Source organism: Elaeis guineensis, chromosome 12, assembly GCF_000442705.2.
Source record: "Elaeis guineensis isolate ETL-2024a chromosome 12, EG11, whole genome shotgun sequence".
In the NCBI taxonomy this organism is placed as follows: Eukaryota; Viridiplantae; Streptophyta; class Magnoliopsida; order Arecales; family Arecaceae; genus Elaeis; species Elaeis guineensis.
In genome coordinates this window covers 40,511,543-40,526,943 of record NC_026004.2, presented here as the reverse complement: position 1 = coordinate 40,526,943, position 15,401 = coordinate 40,511,543, and positions in this window count along the sequence as shown.

The window sequence follows — 15,401 nt, the reverse complement described above, 5'->3', positions numbered from 1 at the left end:
GCGGAGGCCAGACATATTGTGTGACTGCATTGCAATGATCAGACCTTTTCGATGGTGATCAGACTGCAGCGATCGACTACCTGCACGAAGGTAATGTATTCTGAACACATAACAGTAAAACGTTTGCTGTAGAAGTTTAAATTTCAAATTTAAATGCATGCTATATATATCATATTTAGATTCTTATGTAGGATTAATATATATTAATTAATTAAATTAATTAATAATATTTACTACAAAATTATAATTTTAAAAAAGTTTCAAAATTATCATTTTACCCCTGCACTGAAATTTACTTCAGGGTATGGGTATAAGTGTCCCTCAGACCTGATACCATCACAGTGACTTATAAGTAACTCATTGTACTTTAGTACCAGACCATCTGAGTTTCTAATTCAGTGATAGAAGGATACTAGGTGCAGTCAAGTACTTATTAAGTCAGTGTGTGAGTCAAGATGGAATTGACCCCTTTGAATTAGTAGGAGATATGCATCAGTATATTTTAATTTAGTAAAATCTTGACCAGAATAATCCATGAGATGGATTTGAAAGGTTGAAATATAATGTGATCGACTAAATTAGGGTTGATAATTAAATTCTAGGTCACCTTGAGCATTAGGATCAAAAAGATGAATTATATGGTAACCATACGCCAGTAAGTTTTAGAATGTTACTTTGTAATACTTTGATCTATCCCGTCGTCAGGTCACCATTGCTAGATGGTTACATTGATTGGTATAAGAAGTTATTCCTATGCTATTGGCTTAGGTTCGAACCTATGGGGTCAAATGCATTAGAAGATTTGGTTAAATTTGATGGCTGAAGAGTCCAATTGGATTGTGACTCTGGTGAGAAGTCCCACTGAGATTGGGACTCTGAAGGAGAGTCCCACTGGAGCTGAAACTCTACTATTAATAAAAAATTAATTAGTAATTAGATTACTAATTGAATCAATTTGATTGAGTAAAGAGCTTTGGATCAACTCTAATTGAATTAGATTCAGTTTGACTCAAATTGGGTTTGATATGATCAATCTTGATTACAAGAGAAATTAGATCCTGATTCGATCAAGATTTGAAATCAGTCAATTCCTAATTGAGTTAGAAATTTATTGAGATAACTAAATTTTTAATTGTATTAAAATTATTTCTATCATTGGGTTCAATCCAAATTTGATTTGGATTAGAATTGAATTAGAAATGAAGAGTCCAAGTCGACAAGGACTCTATCCTTATCTTTTTGTGCCACACTTGGACCCATGCCCTTATCTCCATGCCAAATTGTATTTGATTTGACCTTTTAGGCATCAAAATAGTAAACCCAATAAGTGTAGGCAGTAATGATTGATGACTCATAATCCTATCTCTTGCCTAATTCAAATGCGATCTGAATTAGAGATAAGATGAAAACAAAGAAAGAAAATTTTCATATAAGGAATGTTGTTGGTGCCATATTAATTTTTTCTTTATTTTTTTTGAAGAGTTCTTGGGTATGTGAGACACCAAAATCCTTCTCCATGCCAAGAAGACTTTTTTGGAAATTTTTGGGATGCCAAAAGGTGTTTGATGTGGATTCTTGGGCACCCTCTTCTTTGGATAAAAACCCTAGACTTTGCCTATAAAAAGAGGTCCCCTCTTCTTGACATCACAACATCAATTCTCTTACTGGTTTTTATTTTTCTAGAGATCCTCTCATCCTCCTCTCTTCCTCCTTCAGATTTCTTCATCTTTTGGAGCACCCAAGGTGCTTAAAGGAGAAAGAAGAAGTCAGCCATCAATGTTGCTTGCAGGCTAGCACCTCCAAGCCCCTGATCTGCATCAGTCTTCATGTGGATTTTCTGTAGAGGTTAGATGACTTTGTGTCACTATGAGCGATCTGAGGAACATCTTCTCCAAGTGTTAGACCAATGAAGATCAAGATCTCATTGGTTTGGCAATTATTTCTAACCTGTCTTGATCATATCATTAGATCTAATAGTTAGATCTAAGATTTCAGCATCAATGAGATCGATGTAAGTAATTATTTTTAGATCTAAAGTGCATCATATTTTATATATTTTATCATAGCATGACAGTCTAGATTAGATCTTATTCATGTGATTTAGATTAAATAGTTTAATCTTACTCTTCTACTACGTAAAAGTTTTAAAATTGCATGCATAGCACCACTTATATTTTTTTTAATTGATATCAGAACCATGATTCTGAGTAGTAAAGTACTTAGATTGGATAATTACTAGGCTGTCTGGTCATAAGAGTAAGTAGAATTTTATGACCTTCTCTTTCCATTCAAAGGGGTGCTCTTATGGCATGTAGGGGTGCCACTGTGAGATCCCATGAAGAAGAAAGTGAAAAGAGAAAAAATTATTTTCTTGTAAAATCTTAGATCATGAAACCCTAGGTATTGTTGTACATGATGCAAGTTGCAAAGAAATTAGTTACATCTTATCTTGATTAATCAAAATTATTTTGATCTAAAATCATAAAAGTTTAGATTTGATCTAAAAAGATTTTATGATTTAATGTAAAAAGTTTACATGAAAATTATTTTCAAAATCTAAACCATGTTGATGTAAAACTTAATTAAGAATTAAGTATTGGATTGATTAGATCTCAAATTATGATTTGAGATCTAATAACATTGCATAAAACATGAGAAATGGGTTAGCTCAAATCAGATCCTTTTTTTAAATTGGGTTTGACCTAAGGTTAGAATCAAAAAATTAATTGACTATGTAGAGAAATTAATTAAGTCTAACTAAATATTAAATTAGATTAATCAAGATTTTTCTAATACAATAGTTATAGATGGTCAAGTCTATGTCTTTGATTAGACCAAACAGGCTTTGATTGTGGCTCAGTGGTTGAATCCAAATCATTAGATTGGTCAAATTAAAACTAATTAATCAATTGGTGTCTAAGATAAGTTTGGCATTTCAATCGATGGTTTTTAATTGGAAGCAGCTTACTTGGTCATTTCGATGGTGTCTAAGGCAAGCTTAGCAGACCCTCCCATTGATCTCACTTATCTAGCTAATTTGATGAATTAGATTTTGATTAAATTGCTAAGTAATTTGAGTTAACCCATACCATTAAGGTTGATCAATGTAATTGATCTAGATGCCATTTCAATCATCATGACCCTAATTCGATTCAGTGACTTGGTGAAGTCAGTGGGAGGATTATGATCTACTGATTGATCTCTTCTCTTATCTCTTTCTAAATTAATTAAATCTTCTAAATTATTAGATCTCTAAAATGAGCTGGTTATGATGATAACTAGATCATAGCCTTGCATTAAGTTGGGTGATAATGGGTCCATTAGTATGATGATCATTTGAGGCCCAAAGGCCTGGTGCCCATCTACTATTAGAATTATCACTCATAATATGATGACTTAGTCGAGTCCCTCTATCAGGTGATCAGGTTAGCTGGCCAAAGTCGGACCTAATCATTTGGTAGTTAGATTCGTAAGTATGATCTGTTAATGGTTGGACCTAACCAGGAACTTGCAAAAAAGATCAAAGTCAATTGAAAAGTTACCTTGGGCTAAATCAACTACTAAAAATTGTTTGGTGAAATAATTGATTAATGAACCTACCCATGGATGCACATGGGTGAGCCAGCCAATGTCGGGCTCGTGTGCAGTCTGTGTGGATTCTAATACCCACTAAAAAATTAAAGTAATTTCTCGAATTAGAGGTAGAGGCTATTGATTCATATGAAATAGTGGAGGAACTTTTAGACTAAAGTCTATATCTTTAGGTTTAATAAATTTATATACTAATTAGATTTTGATTTTTTCTTGTGTGTACAGATATGGCCTCAAACTTATCATTTCGATCACTGTTGGATAGTGAGAAGTTGATGGGACTCAATTTCGATAACTGGTATCGAAAGCTTAAGATCATCTTGGAGCACGAGCGGATCCTGTATGTGATTATGGATTCGACACCTGAGGAGCCTACTCCCAATGCTCGAGGTGCAGTCTGAGATACTTATTTGAAATGGCTCAATGACCACACCATGGTTCGTTGTATTATGCGGGCCTCCATGATCGATGAGTTCAGTCAAAAATTTAAAGAGGCTCAGCCAGAAGAAATGCCCTAAGTATTGAGAGAGTCCTTTGGTACTCCTGACAACATTGAGCGGCACAAAACTAGTTGCATCATTTTCAACACTCGAATGAAGGAGGGTGAATCTGTCACTGATCATATATTGTACATGATTGAACAGATCAAGAAATTGAGCAAGCTTGGCTTCCCTTTGCATGAACAGCTGGGGAAGGTTGCGATCCTGAACTCCCTACCCAAATCCTACCTATCGTTTCTCAATCATTTTAGAATGACGAAGCCTACAGTCAATTATCATGATCTGTTGGGGTTGCTACAGACTTTTGAGAAGGATCACCAACTCCACAAAGAGATGGTGAATGTAGTGGGAGGATCTTCTTCGGATAGTCATCATCCCTTTAAGAAAAAAATAAAAAATAAAAAGGTGTAAGGTGCTGGGAGTCAGACTCAGAAGCCCAAGTTCAAAGTCGATCAGAGTCAGATAGAGTACTTTTTTTGTAAGAAGCAAGGTCACTGGAAGAGGAATTATCTTCAGTATATAGCTTTTCTTAACCCGAACAGGCAAAAGAGGAAAAAGCAATCGATTACTGGACAAGGTACTTATGTGATAACATCTTGTAACTTCTCTCTTTTTGATACAATGACTAGGGCATTGGATATCGAAAGCTCTATTAATATTTGTAATTCATTGTAGGGTCTTCAGGTCAGTGAGAGATTTGGAGACGACGAGAGATTTTTGAACATTGGAAATGAAAGATCAGTTCCAATTTTATCTTTAAAAATTATCAAGCTTATATTCGAGTCTCATTCTATTGTTCTTAATGAATGTCATTACTGTCTCAATTTTTTTTTAAATATTATTTCTATAGGCCTTTTGATTAAATTGAATTATGAAATATCAATAAAAAAAATTATGATATCATTTTGAGTGATGTTACAATATTGCATGGACAGTTGAACAATGGAATCTATATTGTATCTAGGCCTAATGTAATATGCATGTCAAATAAACTCTCTAGGATTGTCGATATCACGGATGCTTATCTTTGACATTATAGGCTTGGTCATATCAACAAGAACAGGATGAACAGGTTAGCTCAAGAAGAGATTCTTGATAAAAATGATTATGAAATGTTACCTACCTTTGAATCTTGTTTATTTAGAAAGATGACCAAGTCACCTTTTACTGAAAAAGGTGAACGAGCCAGTGAAGTTCTGGATCTAGTACATACTGATGTATGTAGACTCATGAGCACAAGTGTTAGAGGATGATATCACATTTCATTACGTTCACAAACAACCTATCGAGGTATGAGTACATCTACTTGATGAAACACAAGTCTAAATTATTTGAAATGTTCACACAGTTCAGTAATGAAGTATAGAAATAAACTAAAAAGAATATTAAAACTCTTCGATTAGATCGAGGAGGAGAATATCCTTCTAGTGAATTTCTAACATACCTTGAGGAGAATGGGATTCTTTTTCAATGGATACCTCTTGCAACGCTACAATATAATGGCATATTAGAAAGGAAGAATTGAACCCTGTTGGACATAGTTCGACCATGATGGGTTTTTCTACTCTGCTGATATTCTTTTGGAGATATGCACTTGAATTGGCTTGTTATGTGCTTAATAGGATTTCTAGTAAATTTATAAGTAAAATACCATATGAGATATGGACTAGACGTAAGCCAGCACTCACTCATCTTAGGGTTTGGGGATGTCCGGCTTATGTCAAACACTTGAAAACAAACAAACTAGGAGTCAGGTCTAATAGATGTAATTTTATTAGGTATCCCAAAGAAACTAAAGGGTATTACTTCTACCTTGCTGATGAACAAAAGGTGTTTGTCAGCCTTAGGATAGTCTTTTTAGAAAAAAAAATTTTTGGTGAAGGGATTAATACCTCTAAGGTTGGACTTGAGAAAGTTCAACAGATAGAACCAGCACAGTCCAGTGAACCCATAGTATCGGATTTGATGATGTCAAATCCAAAACCTGTTCTAAAGGCACCATTAAGGAGATCTGATAGAGTATCTAATCAACCGGATAGATACTATAGTTTCTTGGTCTGGGATGGAGATCCTATTGAATTTGATGAGAACAATGAGGATCCGATCATCTATATGGATGCAATGCAATGGTCTGACTCTGATAAATGGCTTGAAGTCATGAAATTCAAAATAAAGTTCATGAAGGTCAAAAATGTGTGAACATTAGTTGTCCCACTTGAAGGGATTAAACCCATAGGGTGTAAGTAGGTCTTCAAAAGGAAGAGAGGCGTAGACGGGAAGGTGGAGGCCTATAAAGTCCATTTGGTTGTCAAGGATTATCATTAGTGTTATGGTATTGACTATGACAAGATATTTTCTCCCATGACAATACTCAAATCCATTCAGATTATGTTTGCGATAGCAGCATACATGGATTATAAAATCTGGCAAATAGATATGAAAATAGCTTTTCTAAATGGAGAACTACAAGAGGAGGTGTATATGATACAACTTGAGAGTTTCATATCCACAGATGAGTCCAAGATGTGCAAGCTTCAGAGATCTATCTATGGATGGAAACAGGCATCCAGGAGTTAGAACATACATTTTGATAAGATTATCGGAACGTATGCCTTCGTTAGGAATGGAGAAGAATCCTATATTTATAAATGACTAAATGACTCTGTGGTTGTATTCTCATTCTGTATGTAGATGATGTTCTCTTAATTGAGAATGACATCCCTATATTACAAGGGATAAAAGTCTGGTTATCGTCTCAGTTTTCTATGAAGGACCTGGAAGAAGCATCCTACATCTTTGGGATGAAGATCTATAGAGATAGATCGAAAAAGTTGTTTGGATTGTCTCAGTCCACGTATATAGACACATGTTAGAATGGTTCAGTATGAAAAATTTCAAGAAAGGCTATCTCTTGATAGGCCATGGAATTTCTCTCTTGAAGAGAGATTGTCCGACAACTCCTCAAGAGAGAGAGCGTATGAATAGAGTTCCATATGCTTCGACAGTGGATTCTATAATGTACGTCATGACATGTATAAGATCAGATATGGCATACTCACAAGGGGTAGTGAGTAGATACCAGTCTGATCCAGGAGAGAACCATTGGAAGGTCGTAAAGACCATCCTTAAGTATTTGAAAGATACTAAGGACTAGTGGCTTGTATATGGTGAAACTGACTTGAAACTGATGGGGTTCACTAACTCCAACTTTCAGTCAGACCATGATGATAGCAAGAGTGTATCAGATTATATTTTTATCCTGAATGGTAGAGCGATCTGCTGAAAATGTTTCAAGCAACACACAGTGGTTGACTCTATTTGTGAAGCGGAGTATATTGCGACATCTGATGCTGCGAAGAAAGCTATATGGTTGTGAAAGTTTATCGACAAGCTCTGAGTGGCACCCTCCATTGATGGCCCTATCTTGTTATACTATGACAATACTGGAGCCATTGCTAAAGCTAAGGAGCTAAAGTTTCATCAGCGCACCAAGCATATTCTGCGCCACTACCACCTTATCCGAAAGATCGTAGATCGAGGTGACATCGACCTTCAGAAGATCGATGGAAAGAAGAACCTAGTCGATCCATTTACTAAAGCTCTCAGGATTAAGGAGTTCGATGATCATAAATCAAAAATGGGTATACAATATTATACCAATTGACTTTAGTCCAAGTGGGAGTTGTTGGAAAATATGTTCTAAAGCCAATCATTAGCCTGTTGATGATTGTGCTCATACTTGTAATTATATATATATTTTTATTAATAAAAATTATTTATCATTTTTATTATAAATTATCTATCTTTGAACTCCTATGTTGTAATGAAGTCCTTAGGACTATAATTAATCAACAAAGGAGGATTTGTCATTTAGTCCTTAAAAGTATTTGCGATCAAATGATATGCTGTTAATAGAATGATAGCAATATCAAGTATAAGTCATTGTATGCTATATAAATTGATTGTCTTCTTAATCAAAGAGTGTGGAGATACTATTATGATATGCAGATGGAATGTAAGAGTACGTTCACATCGAACGTGACTATATGTCGAGCATTCTACTATCAAGAGTAGCTGGTGAAGGATATGGGTATAAGTATCCCTCAGACCTGAGACCACCATGGTGACTTGTAAATAACTCACTATACTTTAGTATCAGACCATTTGAGTTTCTAATTCAGTGATGGAAGGATATTGGGTGTAGTCAAGTACTTATCAAGTCGATGCGTGAGTCAAAATGGAATTGATCTCTTTGAATTAGTAGGAGATATGCATCAGTATATTTCAATTTAGTAAAATATTGGTTAGGATAATCCATGAGATGAATTTAAAAGGTTGAAATATAATGTGATCGAGTAAATTATGATTGACAATTAAATCCTAGGTCACCTTGAGCATTAGAATCAAAGGAATGAATTATACGGTAACCATACGCCAGTAGGTTCCAGAATATTGCTTTGCAATACTTTGACCTATCCGATTGTTGGGTCACCATTGTTAGATGGTTACATCGATTGGTATAGAAAATTATTTCTATACCACTGACTTAGGTTCGAACCTATGGGGTCATGTGCATTAGAAGATTTGATCAGATCTGAAAGTTGAAGAGTCCAATTGTATTGTGACTCTGGTGAGGAGTCCCATTGGGACTGGGACTCTGAAGGAGAGTCCCATTGGGACTGAGACTCTACTATTAATGAAGAATTAATTAATAATTAAATTACTAATTGACTCAATTTATTTGAGTAAAGAGCTTTGGATCAAGTCTAATTGAATTAGATTCAGTTTGACTCATATTGGATTTGATATGATCCATCCTGATTACTAGAGAAATTAGATCCTGATTCGATCAGGGTTTGAAATTAGCCAATTCCTAATTGGGTTAAGAATTTATTGAGATAATTAGATTTCTAATTGGATTAGAATTATTTCTATCATTGCATTCAATCCAAATTTGATTTGGATTAGAATTGAATTAGAAATGACCAGTCCAAGTCGACTAGGACTCTATCCTTATCTCCTTACGCCACACTTGGACCCATGCCCTTATCTCCACGTCAAATTGGATTTGGCTTGACCTTTTTGGCATCAAAGTAGTAGACCCAATAAGGGTAGGTAGCAATGATTGATGACTCATAATCCTATCTCTTGCCTAATTTGAATGCGATCCAAATTAGAGATAAGATGAAAATAAGGAAAGAGATTTTTCATACAAGGAAGGTTGTTGGTGCCATATTGATTTTTTCTTTATTTTTATTAGAGAGTTTGTGGGTGTGTGAGACACCAAAATTCTTCTCCATGCCAAGAAGACCTTTTTAGAATTTTTTGGGATGCCAAAAGGTGTTTGTCGTGGACTCTTGGGCCCCCTCTTCTTTGGATAAAAACCCTAGACCTTGCCTATAAAAAGAGGTCCCCTCTTCTTGGCATCACAACATCAATTTTCTTACTGGTTTTTATTTTTCCAAAGCACCTCTCCTCCTCCTCTTTTCATCTAGATCCCTTCATCATTATTTCATATAAAAATATGATAAAAATAGTTTAATCATATATTCCATCTAAATCACATGCCTTCATCATGTGGCTATTTTCAGATCTAAAGTGTATCATATTTCATATATTTTATCATGACATGGTAGTATAGATTAGATCTTATGTATGTGATTTAGATTAAATAGTTTAATCTTACTCTTTCGCTGCGTAAAAATTTTGAAATTGCATGCATAGCACTACTTATGTTTCCTTTATGGTTCTAGGGAATAATGGTCGCTATTTCCTCTGGCAAAGTTTTTTTATGACCGTTTCAAGCTTGTGAGGATGCACCACCTAGCAATGTACTGATCTATGAAGCATCATCTAAGTTGGTTTTGAGGTTGGTAAGATGTGCCATTTATGGCCTGGGGAACAACTTCATCATCAAAGTAGACGATTGGTGAATAGTGGAGGCGTTCATGCCTGTAAAGCAGAGCTGATGGCTGGCAAGAACTTCACCTTCCACTCTTCTTCCCTTAGCACCTGCGAAAACTTCTCCTCTCCTTCGTCACCATGATGTTCTCTCAGAAATCTATCAAAGAGTTGGTCAAGGAGAGGAGAGATGCCTCCAAGTGTTGGGAATAGTATCCCAAAGCCAATCGTCAGCCTGTTGACGGTTGTGTTCATTTTTGTATATGTACATGAATTATGAATTAATAAAAATTATTTTGATATTTTTTATCACAAAATATTTCATCTTCTAATGAACTCCTATGTTGTGATGAAGTCCTTAGGACTATTTAGACTCGACAAAAGAGGATTTATCATTTAGTCCTTAAATCTGTTCGTGATCAAATGATACGTTGTTACCAAGGACGACAATGTTTATCAAGCATAGGTCATTGTGTGCCAAATAGGTTGGTTGTCCTCTTAACCAATGAGTGTGGAGACACTGGTATGGCATATAGGTGAGATGTAAGGATACATCTGCACTGAACGTGACCGACTCTGGAGCTATTTTTGCTGTCAAGATTTGCTCCGATGGAATATGGATATAAATATCCCTCCAACCTGAGACCGCCATGGTGACTTGCAAGCAACTCACTGCACTTAGGCATTGGACTACCTGAATTTCTAATTTAGTGACGGAAGGCTGTTGGGTGTAGTCAAGTACTTGACTTATTGGTGCGTGTGTCAAGATGGGATTGACCACTCCAGTTTAGGAGCTGTGTACAGTCATGTTTCAATTTAGCAAAATCTTGGCCAGGATAGTCTTTGTGAGAAGTCACAGGACTATTTGAGTTGAGCACGATTCGGATGATCTAATCAGGGTTGACAGTTTAACCTTGAGTCATCCTAAACACAGAGGTCAAAAGAATGAATTATACAGTAACCATATTCACGTAGGTTCTGAGTGTTGCGATTGTGATCATTCGACCTATCCGATCATCGGGTATCATTGCTAGATGGTCACTTCGATTAGTATAGAAATTGGTTCCTGTGCTACCGGCTTAGCTTCGAACCTGCGGGGTCACACACATTAGAGGTTCCTATCTGATCTGATGGCTGATGAAGAGTCCTAATGCTCATGGACTATGAGTCCTACATATCTGGGACTCTGTGATCGAGAATCAGGATTCTCTGATCATGAGTCCCATACATTTTGGGTACTGGGGTTAAGAGTCCCACTGGTTTGGGACTCTTCAATCAGGGTTACATACGATGAATTCTGATGCCCGATTATCCATCGGATTTGGACTCAATATTTATGAGAGGTTTAATTAGTGATTTGATCACTAATTAACTCAATTTGATTGAGTAATTATTTTTGGATCAAGTCTAATTGAATTGGATTCAGTTGGGTTTGACCCGATTAGGTGAAGAGTTGACCTAATCATCGAGATGGTTTGGTCCCTGATTTGATCAGGGGTTGGGCTTAATCAATTTCTGATTTGATTAGGATTTTATTGAGCCTAATTAAGCCTAATTTAGTTGAGTTTAAATTAGTCTAATTGGGCCTAACTTATTTGGTTCAATTAGGTTGGTTTAAATAATGAAACCACCTTGACCCATTCTCCCTGTGCCACCTCACTTCCACTGCGCCCATTTGAATTCACGAGAAGGAAGTTCTCATGAATTTTTCCTCATGCAAAGCCCTCCTCACACCCTAATTTAATGTGCCAAATGAGTGGATAAGGATGATTGGTTGGCCATTCAAATTCAAAACAAAGTTTGAACTTGAATGAGCAACCAATCTTAGCGCCTTGACCTTATCCTCTTTTAACACCCCATTTATTACACGAGAAAATATTGCTGATGAAATCACTCAAACACAAATTAAGCCACACCCTCCTCTTCTCACACCCTTAGTGGATAGGGATAAATTGATTTTCATTTGAATTCAAAATTTGATTTGAATTCAAATGTCCAATTACTCATCTTTATCCTCTCATGTGGATAAGACGTTTGACATTGTTTTAAAAGGAGGAGAAGAGTGGGACGTGTGCAAGAAAATTTTTGGAAGAAAATATGGGTGTGAGAAATCCTTGTGTGCAAGGTGAAAGTCTATATCCTTCCGAGAGAAAAAGAAAGAAAAAGTGTGCGCAGGGTTTCAGTGAGTTCTTCAAGATTTCAGCCTGGAGTTCGGGAACTGAGAAGGTGAGCTACGAGTGTCGTGAGCCCACCAAATTTTAGAGAGATCTTCAACATCCTCTCAAGCACGTGTGCTGATAATTTGAAGTATCCAAAGAATCGACAGACATCGATCAAAGGAGTTCGATCAGCATCGACCGTCGAAAGGGCTCTACAATGAGCTAGCACTCGTGAGGAGTCGATAAGATCGGGAGCTTCGTGTGGATGATCCACAGAGGCCAGACATGCTGTGTGGCTGTATCATGATGATCAGACTCTCCCGACGGTGATCAGATTATGATGATCTACTACCCGCATAAAGGTATTATGTTTTGAACACATTACAGTAAAGTGTTTATTGTTCAAATTTGAATTTTAAATTTAAATACATGCATGCTATATATCATATTTAGATCCTAGTGTAGGATAAATTTATGTTAATTAATTAGATTAATTAATATTTTTTTACTATAAAATCATAATTTTGAAAAAGTTTTAAAATTATCATTTTACCCCTGCACTGAATTTCCTCACAAATGGTATCAGAGCAAGGTTCTAAGATATAAAATATATATTTGCATGCATAGATTAAGTTGTAATCTAAAAGTTTAAATTTGAAATTTGAAATTCAAAATTTAAAATTTGAATTTTGAAAGTTGTTCAAAATTTAAAATTTAAAAATTTGAAATTCAAAATTTGAAATTTAAATTTTAAAATTTGAAATTTGAAATTCAAAATTCAAAAATTTGAAATTTGAAATTTGAAATTTGAAATTTGAAATTTGAAATTTAAAATTTAAAATTCAAAATTTGAAATTCAAAATTTGAAATTCAAAAATTTGAAATTTAAAATTTAAAATTTGTTTAAAATTTGAATTTCAAAATTTAAAATTTGAAATTTAAAATTTAAAATTTAAATTTTGAAATTGGTATATTTAGATATACTTGATCCAAGTAGCAAGTAATCAAATTGGGTTGGTTGCCATGGCCGTCCGGTCATAGGAGAAAAATAGGGTTTAAAGGCCCTCTCCTCCCATTCGATGGGGTCTCCTATGGCGGTAGGGGTACCACTGTAATTATATCCCATACAAATGAAGCAGCGAAAGAAATTAATTGTATAGGTTCAATTATAAAATTTATCATGAATGTGTTAGATTAGATCTAAAGGAATATTCATGATTTATTTTGATTGAGTTATTTTCTGTTATGTAATTAGCAATAGGATTGCTGTTTATGAAATATGCTGATCTATTTGTGTAATGAGTCAACATATTTGGTGAATAGAAAATAAAACCTTTCAAATTTGAAAAATATTTTCGAAATACCAAACCCTGACCCATCAGCCCAAATACTTAATTAAAAGAATTAAGTATTGTCTAGTAGGTCTAGAATTGTGAATTAAGATCTAAGACACTTACATAAACTTGTGGATCAATAGGTTAGATGGATTAGGTCCATAATTGGATTAGACCTAAGGTTAGCTTAAAGAAATGGACTAAATTAGAGTAATTGGTCAAATCTAATCAAAAGTTGAATTAGATTAGGTCAAGGATACTCTAGACTCAACTCCAATAGTTGTAGTTGAATGGGTCCATGTCTTTAACTAGACCAAGATGGACTTAATTCATGGCTACGCAGTGGAATCCTATTTACTAAGTTGATCAAATTAAAACTAATGAACCGGTTGGTGTCTAAGGTAAGTTTGGCAGTTTGACCAGTGGTTTTTAAGTGGGAGCTACTCACAGTGATTCGATCTCTGACGAGTTAATGGCATATCCCCACCACTGATCTCACTTACCTGGCCAACCTGGTGAATTAGGTTTTGATTAGATCACTTGGTGATTAGGGCTCACCCATGTCATTAGGTAAATCAGTGTGACTGATTTAGGTGCTCCTAATGCCGACTTTAATTAAATCTTTTTTAATCTGACTTGGTGAAGTCAGTGGGAGGATTGAAATTGGCCGGATATGATATTTTCTTCTCATCTATCCTTTAATAAAATCTTCAAAAATTATTAGGTCCTAAAAATGATTAAGTTATATTGATAACTAAGTCATAGCCTCCCATTAAGTGAGTGATAATGAGTCCATTAGTTTAATAATCATTGGAGGCCCAAAGGCCTGGTGCTTATTGACTAATGGAATTATCATTCATAGTATGATAATTTGGTTTGAGTCTTTCTGATGGTGGTTAGGTTGGCCGATCAAAGTCGGGCTTGATCATTTATTGGTCTGATTCACCAAATCAAATCATGTTAGTGGTTGGACCTAACCAGATTTTTTTCAGTGGAGGCCAAAGCCTACTGATTAGGTTCTGGGGCAAAATTAATTACTAGAAGTTATTTAGAGAAACAACTGGTTATGAATCTACCCATAGATGCACATGGGTTGACCAACCAAAGTTGGGCTCGTGTGTAGTCTGTGTGGATTCTAGTGCCCACTAAGAAATTAAAGTAATTCCTCGAATTGGAGGTTGAGGCTACCAATTCATAAAAATACTGGGAGAAACTTTAGACTAAAGTTCAAGTCTTTAGTATTAATAATTTATGTCCTAATATAGGTCTGATTTTCCTTTATGCAGCTATGGCTACTACCCTGTCGCTCCGGTCATTATTAGATAATGACAAGCTCATGGGACCTAATTTCGATAGCTGGTATCGAAAATTAAAAATCATCCTTGAGCATTAGCGGATCCTTTATGTAGTAACGGATCCGGCACTTGAGGAGCCAGCCCTGAATGCTAGAGGAACGGTCCGAGACACTTACCAGAAGTGGCTCAACGACCGCACCAACGTCCGGTGCATAATGCTGGCTGTAATGAATGATGAGTTCAGCCGTAGGTTCGAGAATGCCCAACCACAGGAGATGCTTCAAATGTTGAACGACTCTTTTGTCACGCCTGATGACGTTGAAACGCACAAAACTAGTTGTGCCATTTTCAATGTTCGGATGAGGGATGGAGTCTCAGTCACTAATCATGTACTGTACATAATCAAAATGATTGAGCACCTAAGTAAACTGGGCTTTTTCCTGCACAAGCAGCTCGGTAAGGATGCGATCCTTAATTCTCTGCCCAAGTCCTACCTTCCCTTCCTTACTCATTTTCAAATGACAAAGCCTGCAGTGAACTACCACGGCTTGTTGAGGTTGCTGCAGAACTTTGAGAAGGACCACCAGCTCCATAAGGAGTCGGTAAATATTGTGGGAGGGT